At 40.8% G+C, this 18,739-nt stretch overlaps 1 long non-coding RNA gene across 2 annotated transcripts in view; it reads left to right on the top strand.

The window, feature by feature from the left end:
- Positions 1-15,271: 15,271 nt before the first annotated feature.
- Positions 15,272-18,739, top strand: part of LOC114665782 (uncharacterized) — a 79,834-nt gene continuing 76,366 nt past the window's right edge. For both annotated transcript variants that reach the window (XR_007933600.1, XR_003718460.2), the window contains exon 1: positions 15,272-15,758. This is a non-coding gene — a long non-coding RNA (uncharacterized LOC114665782). The remainder of the gene's footprint in view (positions 15,759-18,739) is intronic.

The following is an 18,739-nucleotide window of genomic DNA, read 5'->3' as shown; positions in this document are numbered from 1 at the left end:
TGTTCTGCAGACTCAGGGTGCAACAGTGTCAGCTCGAACTATCCGTCGACATCTGAACGAAATGAAACGCTATGGCAGGAGAGCCAGGAGGACCCCACTGCTGACACAGAAACATAAAAAAGTCAGACTGGAGTTTGCCAAAATGTACTTGAGGAAGCCAAAATCCTTCTGGGTGAACATCTTGTGGACAGATGAGACCAAGGTAGAGCTTTTTGGAAAAGCTCATCTTTCTACTGTTTACAGAAAACGGAATGAGGCCTACAAAGAAAAGAACACAGTACCTACAGTCAAACATGGTGGAGGTTCTAAGATGTTTTGGGGATGTTTTGCTGCCTCTGGCACTGGATGGCTTGACTGTTTGCAAGGCATCATGAAATCTGAAGACTACCAAAAGATATTGGGGCACAATGTAGGATCCAGTGTCAGAAAACTGGGTCTGTGTCAGAGGTCATGGGTGTTCCAGCAGGACAATGACCCCAAACATACCTCTAAAAGCACCCAGAAATGGTTCAAGACAAAGCGCTGGAGAGTTCTGAAGTGGCCAGCGGTTTTTGAGTTTTGTGTGAAACGATGTCAGATTTGGCTTTTTTTCTCTGTTTTTTTGTGTTGTTCCAACGCACATAAAAGAAGTAAACGTGTATACCAAAACATTTGTAATTGCAACAATTTTCTGGGAGAAATGGAGCATTTTCTGGGAAAATTCCAGGGGTGCCGATAATTTCGGCCATGACTGTACAGGAACATCGCAACGCCGTCAGAAGAAAGGACTCACTATCATTGATCTATACGTATACTAAATCAATAGGACATACATTTAACTGGGACAATGTACAAGTAAAATTCAAGGCCAGTACTAAATGTGCCAGAGAGTCATCCAGGGCTCACAAAATTTCAAAATCCCTGGTAGCCCTACGGGCAGGCACTCTTCAGTTTTTGGTAGCCCAAAATAAATCTAAGTAGCCCGAATAAAAAAAGATTATTTTTAATCTATACATATTAATAAAAGGCAAAGCCCTCACTGACTCACTGACTCACTGACTGACTGACTGACTCACTCACTCATCACTAATTCTCGAACTTCCCATGTAGGTGGAAGGCTGAAATTTGGCAGGCTCATTCCTTACAGCTTACTTACAAAAGTTAGGCAGGTTTCATTTCGAAATTCTACGCGTAATGGTCATAACTGGAACATATTTTTTGTCCATATACTCTAATGGAGGAGGCGGAGTCACGTATCGCGTCATCACGCCTCCTACGTAATCACGTGAACTAAAAACAAGGAAGAGATTTACAGCACGAGTCAAACGCGGGAACGAAGGTAAATGACGTTAATTTTTGACTGTCTTTTAATACTGTGTAAGCATACATATTAACACATGTGCAATTAAACGTGTGCATTTACGGGGTGATTTCTCAGGCTTAAAAGCTCGCCTTTTATCAAACGCGGGAACAAAGGTAACTGACGTTGTTCACTGTCTTTTAATACTGTGTAACCATACATATTAACACATGTGCAATTAAACGTGTGCATTTACGGGGTGATTTCTCAGGCTTAAAAGCTCGCCTTTTACTAAAAAGGTAAATGCAAAACTATTTTCAATCATTCTATGATCTGCTTCTCACAACTGAAGGCACCGTGGCTGATGGTAAATGACGTTAATTTTTGAGTGTCTTTTAATACTGTGTAAGCATACATATTAACATGTGCAATTAAACGTGTGCATTTACGGGGTGATTTCTCAGGCTTAAAAGCTCGCCTTTTACTAAAAAGGTAAATGCAAAACTATTTTCAATCATTCTATGATCTGCTTCTGACAACTGAAGGCACCGTGGCTGATGTTACGTCACTTGCTGTCCAACCATAAGCGTTACCTGGTAGGTAACCGGACACTCACTTCACTCCCTTACGGGAATCGAACCTCTGAGGTTTTCTTTTGTTCTTAATTAAAATTTAAAAGCAATACTTCACCGCTGCTAAGCCCCTCTAGCGCTGACGTCCGAGGTTCGATTACCGTAAGCAAGTGCAGTGAGTGTGTAATTACATTCACGGCATTCGTAGTCTGATTCACAATCTGATTGTATGGGTGGTTACCTACCAGGTAACGCTTATACTTGGCCACCAAGTCAGGTCGAAGTGATCACTCGAGTAAAGGCAGCTTCACAAAAAAACATCCTTAACAAACTGTTATTAGTATATTTTCCCTCAATTTAAAAACGTTTTATTTTCTTCTTAATAAAAATTTAAAAGCGGTACTTCGCCGGTGCGAAGCGCGTGGATTTGACCGACTGACACATACAGACATATTCATGAGTGCAGGTACTTTGGAAAGAAAGCACCATGTAAACCTAAAGTTTAAATTAACTTCATAGACCTACAAAAGGTTGCCATTCATTTGAGGCAAGATTGCTTTTCTTCTGTACAACTATACGTTGCATTCTCAAGAGTGTGCTTGCACGGCTTCAGATATATATATATATATATATATATATATATATATATATATATATATATATATATATATATATATGTATGTCTATATATAAATATGTAAGCTTATAAGTACTGGTTTATTTCTCTTTAAGAAAGGAAGATGTAATGATACTTGATTTAAACGATTCCATGTCTTGGTGGGTTTGCGTAGCTTATTGTCAATATCTTTACACCTGTTTTTAACACTTATTTACTGAAACGGGCTTTCACGAAAAAAGTTAGGGCTTTGCTACAGGATACACCCTCCACAAGTTAAGCAAGTAAAAATAAAATATATATTTCTGTTTTATTTAAACCTTTTAAGTTCGTATGCATAGCCCCATTTGGCTGTTTAATTTTTTTTTTTCTTTCTTCAGTAATATTTAATCTCCTTAAAGAAAAAGAACATATCCATTTTACTTTTTTTGTATCTCTTTAGTAATATTTTAGTGTAAAAGATAACCAGTATTTAAACCTTTTATGTTACTTTATACATTTATTTTACACAATGTTGAAAAATTAATAAGAAAGCTACATATTTTGGCAGCTGCTGCTTTCATTTTCAATGAAACGTCAATGAAGAAGAAACAGTTTGCACTATCTAAAAATCAGAAACCCTCATTTATAAAAGTTTGCTGCAGATGACTTAACTGAAAATAAATGAATAGTTCCTATGTGTATAATACATATTTATCTATTTGACTTATGCCTTTATTCCACCAACTTACAACATCTGAGGTACAATTTGTTACATTACTTTTGTTTTTTGCAGCACAGGCAGGTGAAGTGACTTCCTCAGGGTCACACAGTGGTGTCAGTACCACGATTTGAACTGACAAGCTCCGGGTTTACTGAAATATTACTGAAGAAAGAAAAAAAACGAAAACGGGCAAATGGGGCTATGCATACAGATGTCCATCCGTCCATTATCCAACCTGCTATATCCTAAATACAGGAGCCAATAAGTACATATGTATATATACAGTATATATATATATATATATATATATATATATACATGTGAATGTATGTATGTATATATGTATGTCTATATATATATATATGTAGATATGTAAATTTGTATATGTATATATATGTTTATGTGGATGTGTATATGTGTATATACGTATGTATATGTAGATATGTGTATATGTAGATATGTATATATATGTTTATGTGTGTGTGTATATTATATATATAAAAGACAGCAACACTCATAACAATGACAACACAATTACATTGACAATCATGTTACGTTATTTTTAAAATGTTTCCTTTTTTTTTTTTCATAACCTCTTTAACACACTACTTCTCCGCTGCGAAGCGCGGGTATTTTGCTAGTAAATAAATAAAATAAACATAATAATCATTAATTCTCTCCTCCAAACCTCCCAGCAAGCTCTGTTCTCTAACGCCCAACTCCGACTGGCTTGCTGGGTTCCCATCAGTCCTTTAAATAGTCCTTGACCCAGAAGTGCTTCTGTCCTTATGACCATGTGACTGACTGGCATTTCCCGGTCTAATGAAGAACTGACTTTTTCTGCAGCCCAGAAGTACTTCAGGGCTTCCGTGTTCGTGACTACCTCATACTTCCGGGCTAAAAGGAAAGTATGAGTCCCCAAGTTCTTCGACAGCTCCCCCTGGTGGCACCCAACAGGGCTGAGAAACCGAACTCCAAGTCCCAGGATGCCCTGCGGGATTCCGGGGCACTGCCACACTGCAAGGGAGCTGCCGTCTAGAGTTTTGGGGGAAGCAGTGTATCCAGCAGGGGGCGCTAGCTCCCTTGTTGGAATAAGTTCTTTTGTAATTGCAGCATGTTACATAACCCAAAACTGTATACTGTAGATATAATACAAAAAGGTGATACACCTCCCTTAGTGATACGGCGATAAGAAATAGGAAAAATAACTTAGCTTTCTTTAATGACGGTTTATGCTGCATAACAAACGAGGAAGCCATGACAAGACCGTCACCAAAGTGGGGGCCCGATGTATACAGTCTGCCATTTTTCGTCGCTGCATTTTAAGGATTTTCTGGATCGGATGATGTTATCTCCCTCCATCCGTCAGCTTCAAAGGCGTGCCAGGCAATGTTCCAAGGCTGTATACCCTTTCTTCATGTGTAGGCCCCCACTTTGGTGAATAATACAATTCCAAACAAGGCAAAGACAGGATACAATTTCATGGTGAGTTTGACACACGGAAATATTGCATGTTGCCCATTTCGCAGTTGTCCTTAACTTGTCTTGTCGTAAAATGATTTGCCTAGCAGTTCTAAATGCTGGGCTCCTGTACTAAATCTGGCTTTGTGTTAGCTGTGCATGTGAGAAGAAAAGAAAAGCAGATTTAAAATATATATATATATATATATATATATATATATATATATATATATATATATATAGTGACATTAGAGGTCACTGTTGCCCCGTAAAACCCACAGACAACAGGTCCAAACACCAGGTAAAAGTCCCAGTAATATTTTTAATTATTACAATAATGTGCACAAAGCACCTCCACCTCCACAATACACAATAAAAATACAATAATAATCAACAATAATCCTCCTCTCCACCCAGCAGCTCTGTCACTCTTCCTCCCAGCTCCGGCTCTCTTTGCTGGGTCTCAACCAGTTCTTTATATCGTCCGTGACCTGGAAGTGCTTCTGTCCTTCAGTCCATGTGATTCCATAGCACATCCGGGTCAGATGGAAACTCTTATTTTTCTTTAGCCCGGAAGTACTTCAGTTCTTCCGTCCCCGTGACTAGAAAGTACTTCCAGGCAATAGGAAAAATAGCAATCCCTGTGCCTCCCTGCAGTGTCCCCTAGCGGCACCCACAGTATCCAGCAGGGCTGTGAAGCCGAACTCCATTTTACATGATGCCCTTTGGGAATCCGTGGCACCTCCTTGTTGCAGGGAGGACTCCATCTAGCGGCCTGGGGGTGCTGGCCTGGATAAACTGCTGGCCATCTCTCACAATATATATATATATATATATATATATATATATATATATATATATATATATATATATATGGGGGAGGTGGCTAAGTCAGTGTGGTCGGGGGGGGGGGGGGGGTATTGGGTGTAAAGTCTTGTTTATTATGAATATGTTCTTCTTAAGTTTGCATATGCTGGATTTATGTCCAAGTGTCTGTTGATGGCAGGGCTCGCAAAATCGCTAGCCCGACGTCCCAGGGCTATTGTGTCTTCCAGTCGGGCTACCAAAATCTATCTCAGCCCTGCCTGTCGGGCTATCATAGGAAGGAAAAATATATGTCAATGCTTTTGCTTTCTTTCGCAAATGTAGCTGGGTAATTATGTCATTTTCGGGCATCGATGAGCCACTGTCAATATGTGAAACATTGAAATCGTGTTTGAATTCGCGCTTGTTTTTTACTTTCACTTTCACTTTGCGATCGCGCGAACTGTGTATAGAGAGCGGCAGTACTGATTGGTCAGTGACGGATTAATTGCGCACCAATTCCTCTGACATCGTCTTATCACTCATTAGCTTACTATTCAAACGTGACAAGTGAAATCTCCCGCAGCAAGCTTAAACATGTGATAGAGGTTGATTGCGCAGAGAATTTAAAAAATCGCTGACTGTTATGTGTGTGTGTGTGTGTGTGTGTGTGTGTGTGTGTGTGTGTGTGTGTGTGTGTGTGTAAAAATAGATGGATTTACGCAGGTATTTTAGTTCTGCTGAGCCAAATAAGACAGGTCAGGGTTAAGAAGGGACAGCCAAAGAAAAGCCTACCACAAAGCGGAAACGTTATGACAAATCAAACTATGAGGCAAAAAGAAAGCCTGACTGATTCATGGTTCATGACTGACATATGTATGGCTGATAGGAGTAGGTGCGAATCTTAAACCAGATTCTGGTTAACAAGAAGGAGACCCAAGCAGGACTGAATGTCAGAGCTAGAAATGCAAACTCAAAGTCATACTTAAAATGCACTATATCAGCGTTTCTCAACCTTTAAGTATTTGTGACCCGAGTTCTCATAATAGTTTTAATCGCGCCCCCCTAATGTTTTTTTGAAACCCTAATAAAATTTATTCCTGCTGATACACCGCTACAAGTTTAAAATTTCCCTACGAATAGCGAAATTACGCCACATATGGCAACATTCTCTCCCCACAGTTTGAGAACCGCTGCACTATACATTGCAAAAGGACAAACTGAAGCCCAAAATCCTCAGCCCTCACTCTGACTGTTGTTCAGAATTGAATCCAAAAGCTTGGATGCCTGAAACCATGTGCAGCCATCTTAAATAGGTGTGAAATTATTATATATTGTGTTTGCTCTTCTGTATATCTTGCTCCTCACCAAGATTACAAGGAGGAGATCCAGCATGTTCTAGGGTGCTGTTCTAATCAGGAGGTAGTTTAATAAGGTCAGGCCCATGAGATGAACACAAAGCAGAAACCAAAGAGTCTGACTGACTAACTGGGAAGACAGAAGATCTGCCACTACTGTAAATCCTTATCACTAGACAAACTCAAAGGTCATTAACCATTGCAAATATTAAAAACCCAATTCCAAATAAAACAAAATATTGCAAAATATCACATTTTAATATTCAGGAACTAAAGAAGGCACTTGCTATACACTCTGGAACTTATCCACAATCTTGGACAGTGAGAGGTTGGAGATACTCACCCTGATACTGTCACTCATGTGACATCACAGGCCACAACTTCTACGCCCACGCCCACTACTAAGGGGTCTGTACATTATGGCAACAAAGCCAAACAATGGAGGTACCCATGAATAACAAAGTGATGGATTAAGGACAATAAAAATATAATTTTAAGAAATTTTAACACTTTCAAAAAGAAGTTGAACGTAAAAAAGACGTATTTAGATTCAGCACATTTCCTAACCCAAAGAAACTTGCAAAAAGCAGTAAATACAGAATTAATCATGAAATAAAATAAAAACCTTGCAACATCCAAAATGTGCATTCATTCAAATGCTAGTCAGAGACCTGGCCTGCATCTGATAAGCTACACTCCATGAATAACTGGAAAGACTTTTAGGAACAGCCTGGACTTTTTAAGAAAGATGGTCTATGACCTATGTGAAATGAATATTTTATTTTGTCTAAATTTTGTCAACCAAACTAGCCAGTTAAATATTCAGAGTACCTCCTTAGACGTTGCTTTGATTTATATTAGTATTCACCATGTAGGGGTATCTCAAAAAAAATTGTCTACTACTTCAAAATCAATTACAAAGTAGAAGATGTTAATTGTGATGCCATGTAAAGTCATTTGTAACATATAAAAGCCTCAGATATGGAAACAATTACTTCACAGTAAAACATCATACAATGTTGTCCATTAACTTAACATCAATTCTTTAGAGTGTTTCTTAAACTATTGGTTAGGTTAGGGTTTACTGTGTAGTAAACCCAGTTTAGTTCATCCATCCATTCATTATCCAACCCGCTATATCCTAACTACAGGGTCACGGGGGTCTGCTGGAGCCAACACAGGGCGCAAGGCAGGGAACAAACTCCGGGCAGGGCGCCAGCCCACCACAGGGCACACGCACACACACCAAGCACACACTAGGGACAATCTAGAATCGCCAGTCCACCTAACCTGCATGTCTTTGGAATGTGGGAGGAAACCAGAGTACCCTGAGGAAACCCATGCAGACACGGGGAGAACATGCAAACTCCACGCAGGGAGGACCCGGGAAGCGAACCCGGGTCTCCTTACTGCGAGGTAGCAGCGCTACCCACGGTGCCACTGTGCTGCCCAGTTTAGTTCATTCAAGAGCAAATTTTCTCTCAAGCGAGACTGAATTCTTGCCAACTTATTACTGTATCTATAAACAACACATTTGATTGTTTCTTTGGCAAGAGGATATAATAAATATTCCCCACAACACAGTCAGTCATCTCACAATCTATGAAACAATTTAATTGCGATGACCGACAAGCTAAAACGCATATAGGAGAGAATAATTCAGAGAGGCCTGTGAAGTGAAAAGAGAGCAGCACCATTTTGAAATGTCTAAGTGAAAATTGTGCCAACAATAATGCCACGGTTGAAATGACTGAGATCACATTTTTCCCCATTTTGGTGTTTGCTGTGAACATTTGTATGATTGTATGCATGGCACTGCTTCTGCATGACTGGCTGATTAGATAACTGTATCGGTAAGCAGATGTATAGGTGGTCATAATAATTTGTTCAGTGAGTGTAGATGAATGGATGCCATGTCACTAAAATTGTGATCTTTATTAGCAAGGCTGGTATGAGATGCAGGGCACAGTCAGACACATGCCCAGTCTCACTCATGTGGCTGGTCTGCCCCTTTTTGCCAAGTCTCATTTCTTCTGAATATGAATCACTACTCTATCCATTCTTCCATTTGTTTTCATTTACTGCTTATGCAGTTGGGCTTTGACATGTTTTCTTAATCTGTTAATCTAGTGCAGATCTTGAGCAGCATTAACTATAAAGCAAAAACTCATGCCAGTCCATCACAGGGCACACTGATGCACACACCACTAGTAATTTTACCAACTTCATTACTTTGAACTACTGAGAAAACATGGTGCAAAATAAAGTGAACACAGAGAGAACATGCAGACTGCACAAGGAAAGGCATTTTGGCATGGAATTGCACCACCGTCCAAACATGATGAGGTGGCAACATAACTGACTGTCCAAGTGGGCTGCTACCGTTTATGGAAGATGGATACATGAGAGCAAAATATGTGGAAAAAATGCAAATAGCAAGAAAGGAAATGAGAGAGAGAGAGAAACTTCAGAATAGAACAAGTTATAATAATTAGTGTTAAAGATTAACACATTTTATGGTGGGTTTGTGCTACAGCTGACCTGAACCAGTGCAGTTCAAAGTTAATCTTTAACTTGGCTAAAAACGACAGCCTTTATCTAATCTGGAAAGAATTTGCTCGTTTACATATTAATAACATAAAACACTAATGTGCCCATAAGATTGCTCCCCTACTGTACAAACATAATATGGAATCTACAGCAGCTAGCATTTAAAATGCACTTGAGGGTTATCTCTGTAATGTGCTTATTTGCATTTTAGATTTACCAAATTAAGCCCATCTTGGAACAAAGACATGCAGACAACTCAGCATCACCCCAGTGTGAACAAGTGTGCCTTGTGATGAACTGGCGTCGCATGCAGTGTTGGTTCCTGCCCTGTGCTCACAGTTTCTGGGATAGAATTGTCCTTCTCATAAACCTATAAGGGAATAAGAGTGCTTGATGGGTGGACTGTGTGGCACAACCCCCTAGACAAAGGTTTAATTCCTAGACAGGGCACATAAATGATTGAGTGATTGTGAGAATTAGTGCATGAGATGAACTGACGTCCCACCTAAGGGTGGTTCCTGCCCTGCACTGTACTGTAGCTACCTAGGACAGACTTTGTCTCCTCATGACCAAACGATGGAGTTAACACGTTTAACAGATAGACTGTTTGTCACACTCCCATGGCCCAGGGATTGATTACAATGTAGGTTAGGATATTGTTGGCCCAGAATGATTCAGTGTGACCCTGATTTGATGGACTGGCACCTTGTACTGAGTCAGTCTTTTCTTTGTGCAATCAGTGGGTTCCAAAAAAAAGGTGAATGTTGTAAATCTGTTTATTAAGTTTGTAAGGGTCCATGGAGGCCACAGCCATCCCACCAGAGATACATTCAAATACATTTATTTCCTCCTTATTATCCACTTCCAATATCCTTTAACATCCCCTAATTAATTGTCCAACCTAAACAATCCAGCCTCCAGATGGCAGTAAGCCAGATTGGTGTCCCTGGACTACTGGGTTCAAATCAAGGACCAACCCCAAGATGGAGCTCCAATTCGCTTGGCGCATTCGTGCTCAACAAGCAATAACACAATTTGCATGCAAATTAGAGTGGAAGATCACAATGGCCAGTTATCCTATCCACCTAATTATTCCAAAATAACATCAAATTGAGTTTTGAAGGTCTCTGAAGTCCTACTCTCTGCCACACCACTTGTCTGTAGTTTTCTGTGTGAAGAAAAACCTTTATGAGTGCTACTAGTAGGCCACACATTAGGCTTACACTGAAAAGGCCATAATTGGGGAGGGTCCGATCATAGAGACCACAACACACTAGGAAATGATTACACATTTGTCAGATATAGAAAAATCTGACAGTTTGATAGGGGATAAATAATTGGTCATAATGAATGGTTGATCATCCCACAAATACCATGACTCATGTTGGATGCATGGATATGGCAGTGAGCTAAGATGGTTACAAAAAGCTTATAACACCCATCTTCAAGAATCTGGGAGTCACAAAGGAGCAACACCGTAGGATGAATCATGGATTGGGTGACAGGCCAAGGCAGCATTTATGTCAACACCTTCCACCCACGGGGTCAGTGAATAACTCCAGCAACCATCTGCTGAAGATGTAGAGAGGTTGGTATCCATCATGACATCTGCTAACACTACAATGTCCTTGAGTAGCCTGTGCTGCGACACACAGGCATTAGGTCCCCTTCAACGATAAGTCCCTCTTCACCCAATGTAACCACCAGATTCACATTGGCACAACCCTGACAATAGTGCAATACTGCAATCTAGATGAGATTAGGAAATGGAATTTTGGTTGGGAGCAGTAACTTCTATAATTACTTGATCACCCAGTGATACATCAAAGACATTCTGGCACACACATCAGGTTGGCCTGCTTCCATTTTCCTTTTTCAACAGTAAAATGCCTTACCACACCTGACTGCCATTTCCCAGGAATAACTACTTGATATTTAACATCTTTTCCCTGGAAAACTGAGTCACAAGACTTTGACAGAACATGTGCTGAACTCCAACAATAGTCTGTTCCACACAACATATGCCACCATGGAGCACACCCCATAACTGTTGACACTCTGGTTGGCTTTGGACCTTTAAATGTAACAGATTAATTGGTCTCCCAATCCATTGTTATAAATATATGCTACCATTTAGAGCAAGCATCATAATCAGACTACATAAATCAACAACATCTGTGGTGTCCACATTGTTCTTCTTCTTCTTTCGGCTGCTCCCGTTAAGGGTCGCCACAGCGGATCAAGTGTTTCCATATCTTCCTGTCCTCTACATCTTGTTCTGTTACACCCAAAACCAGAATGTCCTCTCTCACCACATCCATAGACCTTCTCTTAGGCCTTCCTCTTTTCCTCTCCCTGGCAGCTCTATCCTTAGCATCCTTTTCCCAATATACCCAGCATCTCTACTCTACACATGTCCAAACCAACGCAATCTCGACTCTCTGATTTTGTCTCCCAACCGTCCAACTCGAGCTCCACTCTGTAAATCATTTATTCATGAGTACAAAGTAGCATGCAGTTTGTTAGGAACAATGACTAGGGCAACTTCAGAAAGTGTCAAGCTTGTAAACCTGAGTTTGTCAGGAAATGGCTAGCTTGCACCTTGTCATGCTGGGTCTTCAAATGCCTGCCTTAATCTGGGGCCATTTCCTGATGCTGTCTAAATTCATGCCTGAGTTAAGACTGACATTTTGTTTACCCAGTTTCCTCATTTGGAACTGATCCTGCAGAATGTGACTTGCTTCTCTTAGTAATTTGACGTAGTGAGAAGTCAAGCAAAATTACACCTTTTATTGGCTAACTAGAAATATTACATTATGCAAGCTTTCAAGGCAACTCAGGCTCGCAAGATGTAATCAGATGTAAAAGGTTGCATATTGTAATCATTTTAGTTAGCCAATAAAAGGTGTCATTTTGCTTGACTTCTCACTGCATCCATAATGGCTAACACGGTACAACACCCTAGTACTTAGTAATTTGATGAAATCAAATCACTTTGTGATTCTTTGGACTCAGAGAGGGCTGCTTGCACTTTTCCACCCTCTTCATCATCTTCCATCTTGGAACAGTCAACATTGCAGACAGGACCGTCAATAACCTTCAAATTGCTAATGACATTGACTGTTGGACTGACAAAGTAAGACCAACTTACTGATAATTGGACTGATAATTGTAAAGAAGAAGAAGCTCAAGTGGCATGGGCACATCACTAGATCATCCAGCCTCACAGAACCCATCTTACAGGGCCAGGAGAACAGAACAGAGGCAGGCAGGGAAAGAGTCGGGACAGCAACATCCAAGAGTGGACTGGACTGTCTTTCAGCAGCTTCAGAAGGCACCACAAGACAGAGACAGGAATGACGGAAACTTGTCAAGACATCTGTAATGCCCCAATGACCTAATGGTTAAGGGACTGATGATAATGATGAAACTTTGTGAAGAGATTAAAATTCTGCAAAAATGAAAATATTAGAAAATCCTATCCATTCCTCCACTTTCTGACCCTGCTTATCTAGTTGAGCCAAATTGCCAAACTCGGGACTGACAGTGTCCAAGCCTGGTGTTGAGGCTGTTATGTAGGAGTGCTAAGTGTATTTATTTAAATACAATATCATCCTTCACGGTAAAGTTTATTCCTTATTTATTTCTTGTTATTTTTTCAGCTGTTATTTAATTTGTGAATTAATATCAGAACTAGATTTAGTTTCAGTTTCGGTAACTGCCTTATTGTCTCCAGGCATATATTTGTAAGTACCTTTGGATGATATTTGCTATAAAATATAAGCTTGCATTCTGAACTGGTCAGCATGAGTAGGTGTGGGTGATTGCGGTGTACTGGTGTCCTGTCCAGAGTTAATTTATGTGTTGTGCCCTGAACCACCTGGATAAGTTCCATCTCTCTGCTACTTTAAAACTTGCATGAAGTGGTTTATAATTTTAAAAATAAATGGACTTCAATGCTGGACTGTGTATGTCTACATATATTTGAAATGTTTCCTCAGTACTGGTCTGAGCAGCTCCATCTGTGGCTGGTTGTTTGACTTCCTTACAAATGGGCTCCAGTCAATGAGTATTGGCAACAAAAATCTCCTCCACACGGTTCACCAACACGTGTGTTCTGCAAGGCTACAGCCTCAGCCCACTGCTGTATAGTACAGTCGGTTCACCTGTGACTGTATTACAGAGCATGAGGGTAACAGCATTATCAAGTTTGTGGATGACACCACTGGGATTGACCTCATCAGTGACAATGATGAGGCTACCTACAGGAAGGAGGTAAAAGACCTGACAACAACAACTTCTCCCTGAACGTTGACAAAACAGAGTAGGCCATTGTCGACTTCAGGAAGAGCAAAAGCAGTCCGACTCCACTCCACGTCAATGGCTCCCCCGTCAAGACAATTAGCAGCTTCGGGTTCCTAGGTTTCCAGATTACTGACTGTTTTTTGTGGTCTTTTAACACCACCTGCATCCTCATAAAGGCACAGCAAAGGCTCTTTTTTTTCCCGAGGAGGCTAAAGAGCATTTGGTGTAGAAACCAAAAGTACTGGTTCTGCTGCTGCACTATTGAAAGAATCCTGACTGACTGGTGCATCATGGTCATGGTATGATTTGGTAACCTGACTTGCCAGGATCACAAACTACTCCAAAGGACTCTTGGTACTGCTTCTAAAATCATTTAGACTGACCTACCACACCTTCATATCATCTATCCCACCAGAAGTTTGCTCATCCACTCATTCCCCGTTTTCACTTCTGCCTTCTGGTAAATGGTACTGGAGTCACACTACACACTCCACCTGCTTCAGGGACAGCTTCTTTCCCAGGCCATAAGGTCACTGGGTTTTTGGTACCCTGATCTTACCCAGCCTGTACTTAATCCACCTGCTGGTTTATGTCTAATTGAACTGTACTTTTCATGTGTACTGTCATCTGCATTTTCTCCCACTACTGTTAATAGATAATTTTTTACATTAATGTAGAGCCTTTCTCACTACTCAAAGGGCTTTACATAGTGAGTGGGGAGCCACTTCAACCACTGGTAATGTGTAGCATCTACCTGGATGATGCAACGGCAGCCATTTTTTTTACCAATATGCTCACCATACATTAAGCATACCTTTTAAAATCACGGTGTTCTCATCACTATACTGGGGCATTGGGATCCACATTCAGACCATAGGGTAAGCGCCTTGCCAAAACACCTCTTCCTGCAGCAACTCAAGCTTTTCCTAGCTGGTCTCCCATCCAAGTACTGGCCAGGACCAAACACGCTTAGCTTCAGGTGGATGACCTATTCTGAAGTGCATGTGATATGGCTGTTTGATAAATCTACAGTTTATGTCTGAACAGTTCAGTTTTGTACGATGTACATTAAGCAATTCTTTTGCTACTCTTATATATTGTTTTTATTTATACATCATCATACTGTCTTATTGCTCGCATTCTTTTCTATGCCTAACAACCCGCAACACCGGCACAAGAACTTAACTATTCTCTCGCAGTGTCTTCCCTGAAGAAGGGGCCTGAGTTGCCTTGAAAGCTTACATATTGTAATCTTTTTAGGTAGGCAGTAAAAGGTGTCATTCTACTTGACTTTTCAAGACAATAACAATCTAATCTAATCTAATCTACAAGTAAGTACAATTTTGAACACCTCTGCAGCGATCCTTGCCTTCCTTGGTTCTTGCTCTTCCTTCAGTCAAGTGGTAAACGTTTGAGGTGGGGTTAGTGATGTTCCAATGTGATTAGAAGAACTGTGATTGGTTATTGCGCTATCTTAAAACCGCCTCCTGAAGCCTGATTGACATCTTTAGGGTTGCCATGATTGGTGATAGTAGGTGGAATTCCCCGCCTCCCATTGATGCGTCAAGGACAGCTGGCCATTGGTCGTTGCTACACAGTACCCGTGACGGGGGGGGGGGGGGCTGGTCCAATTCAAAGAACATTTTTTGAGAAAAAAAGGAAAACTTCCAAAGTGGGTGTACGGTCGTTTTTTAGGCGAAGCTGCATCCTCTGTTCGTGTGTACTTATTTTTTGAATCAATTCGCGTAACTCGACATGAAGATTACTGCATTGAGTTACTTGTTTTGTCGTTGCTTTTTTTATGTATTTTTTTTGTTGCTTCTGCACGAGTTTCTTGAAGTGTGCACCTCCGCAGTGCAAGTCCGATCCGGTGCTCGCCGAAAGGAGGCTAAGCTGCGCGGGGCCCTCAGTCGCCAGGCAAAAGGAAAGGGAAACCGGCCAAAGAGGGCGAAAAAGACAAAGAACATGGCGAGAGTTAGCGGGCAGCGCTCCCTCTCGTTTGCGGTTTTCAATCATCTGTCCATTCCGCTCATCGCCTGACAAGTCAACTTTAGAGGGAAACGACGTTGCGCCCGCCGGCTGGAGAGGTCACACAATGTTGTCTTGACCGGTAAGTGATTCTGTAAAACACATATTTAGTGCGGACAGACCTCTAGAATACAGTAGCTTCTTTTTAGTTTTATAATTTTTTTTAAATACAAGTGCATCCTGATGACAACGTAAAAAGCTTCATTTTGGTACCCCAATGATTATGTTAACTGTGAGCTCGGTGAGTGCTAGGGCAAGCAGAAAACTTGTCAAAATCAACAGGAGGGATATTATGTGTTATTGCCCCAGCTTTTTTCCCATCAAAACGTTTGCATTGTTTTTACTATAATTTTGCTAATTCTGTCGTCCGTCCATTCTTACATCTTCCCCAGTGCAAGATCGAGGTGAGCCGGGGTCTGTAATGTCACAAATTGCCCAAACCTGGACGGGATGCCCGTTCATCGAAGCGGCTAAATTAATATTTCATTAAGTTTGTCTCGTATATATTAACAAAACTGGTAATCGTTGTCAACGTTTTCAGATAATTCAGTAAACCGTTTTACTGGGTTTCCTTATTAACAGGATGAACATTTTTCTGCCATCCTGTCTCTTCCCAGCAATACATTTTTGAGATTCTTCATCGTGTAAACATTGCAAGATTAGATCTGGGGCTTCAGTCCATCTCAGACAGTGTTTTAATAGTTGACTAAACATGTGCTGTATAAGTTATTATCATAAATAATGACAGTAAAATCTAACCATTTTCAATATCTGATATTTTCAGGCTCGGGTTGCTGTGTGACTGTTGTTTTTTTTGCTCCAGCCACTTTATGTAGACAACATTTGTTGCTTTTATTTGAGATGTTTTTGAACACGTATGATTTTCGTTCGTTTCTGATAGTGAAACTCTGAATTTGTTCAATCCTGCAAGTGCCTTTATTTGTTGGTAGTGGGCACATGGCAGAGACCAGTACTAGATTGGATGACAGGTGAGCACAGGTCCTCTTAGTGCTAAGGGTGCAAGGACACCCAAGAGTCATCTGAACTTGGAGTTTAGACAGAACTTGCAGGGCTGTGGATTTCTGTTCCAGCTGTTTGCTCAGGCAGAACTGAATGCCTCCTGCACTTCAGAACAGATAATCCACCAGAAGCTGAGTATATTTGGGACCCAGCCTGTATTTGGATGGGAGATTGGCTAGGTAGTGTTTGGGTTGGTGTTGGTGAGGCCAGCAGGGGGCGCTGTGTGGATCCCAATTCTCCAGTGCAGTGACGGGGACGCTGTGTTGTAAAAATGGCGCCGTCCTTGGGATGAGATACTATAAAACTGAGGTCCTGACTCTCTGTGGCCATAGAAGATCCATTGCAGTCTTTCAAAAAAGTAGGCCGTATCCCCAGTGTGCTGTCTATATTGGCCACTATGACCTTGTCAATTCTGGTCCTCTGTCCCTTATTGGCTCGCCCCTTCACCAGCCCTGTTACAGATTGGTGAGGGTTGAAGTGGCTTCCCTACTGTTTAATGTGTATTGAGTGTCTAGAAAAATGTTTTATAAGTGTAACACTCTGTCTAAATTTGTCATATCAATTGTTCCGATTGCCTGTTCCTGCTTTTTCTCTTCAGTTTCAGAAGTTACTAACAGAGCAAGTTTTACTTCTCTATGAGTCTGAGAAAGGTACTTTTTGCAGTCATAACCTTTAGTGCACATGCATTTATGTAACCTCAATTCTTTTTATTTTTTTTCCCTTCCACTCACTTATTTGCTAATATTCTGATCACCTTAACTGCAAAGGTCAAATGAAAAAGACAATTTCCCCTCGGGGATTAATAAAATATATCAAATCATTTTTCTTCACTGAGTTGGCCTGTTAGATGAAGATAAAATAAAATGTCAGCAAACAGGAGGGCAGTTACCTTTTCTTTGGTTCTGCATGAAGGAAGCTTTATGAAGAAATGAAAGAAAAAAGTGGAAGACACGAGTGTGGCGAATCCAGTCAAGTCCTCAAAATATTTTGCTGATTTTTCTAAGCTGATATCTTGATGTGACCGATGGGAAAACTAGAAGAAGCCATTTACAGTATTCCACTGGCAAGTTCCATTGGCTACAGTAACCAGCTTTTAGTTGAACACTTGTTGGAATGAGAAGCTCTGCAGTGGCACACGAACATAGTTTGAGACCCTGCCGTGTCACCCGACCACAAGCGTATTTCGAAGGTGGGTCTGAATGGCAGGCCCCTGCTTGTCCTGAAGAGGTTCATAATCAGTAGGAGAGCTGACTGCAGGCCCACTCAAGGGAGTTAATATGGCAGAGATTGCTAGCGGAGGAGGAGGAGGGATTGTCCTGTGCATTTAGGGAACAGATGAGTCCCTCCCATGTTCAGTTCTTGGCACACCTTCTACAGATTGTCTCAGTGAGTCCACTCTGTTTAGTTTTTTTTCCTTTTGTTCTTTGAGTTAGTTATTTTTTTTTTTTGCACTCTGTAATTGTTCCTGTCTTGTGTTTCTTTGGTTTTTGGTAAAAGCAACACGTCTGTCTCCGTGCTGCTTGTCTTTCTTAGAGGTGTTTTTTTTTTCTTTCTTTTAAAGATCTTGGGTTGTTGAGGGAATGTGCCCTACTATTAGTTTTCCTCCTCTTGTTTGGCACCTTAGTACCATAACAAGGCAAGAGTTGTCCCTGCTGCGACTGGCCAAATTCTGTCATGTCTCAGGCACTTCCAGCTCTGCTTGTCTTCCATTAACTTGCTTTTGTTATCTTATTATCTTGATGTGAAAGGTATGGATGGCAGCTTGCCTTTTAAAGACTGTCATCTAACACTGCTGCTTTTTTTTTTCCCTCCCTATTATTCACTGCAGTGCTTCGTCAGCATTGTTAATAAAAGTTGATAATTCTCAAAGTCGTTTTGAAGTCGGGCTTCTAACCGGTAACATCACACTTGGCAAAACTTCAAGATGGGTGTACCTGGTCGCCTATACTGACACAACCCTTTTCTGAAGCTTGTGATTACAATTTCATTTTTCATTTTCCTTTGGCATGTGCCCCCTTTGATAATAGCTGCATACAATGTGAT

Source organism: Erpetoichthys calabaricus, chromosome 15, assembly GCF_900747795.2.
Source record: "Erpetoichthys calabaricus chromosome 15, fErpCal1.3, whole genome shotgun sequence".
In the NCBI taxonomy this organism is placed as follows: Eukaryota; Metazoa; Chordata; class Cladistia; order Polypteriformes; family Polypteridae; genus Erpetoichthys; species Erpetoichthys calabaricus.
The sequence above is the reverse complement of the archived record's forward strand: the minus strand, read 5'-3'. Positions and strand labels throughout refer to the sequence as shown.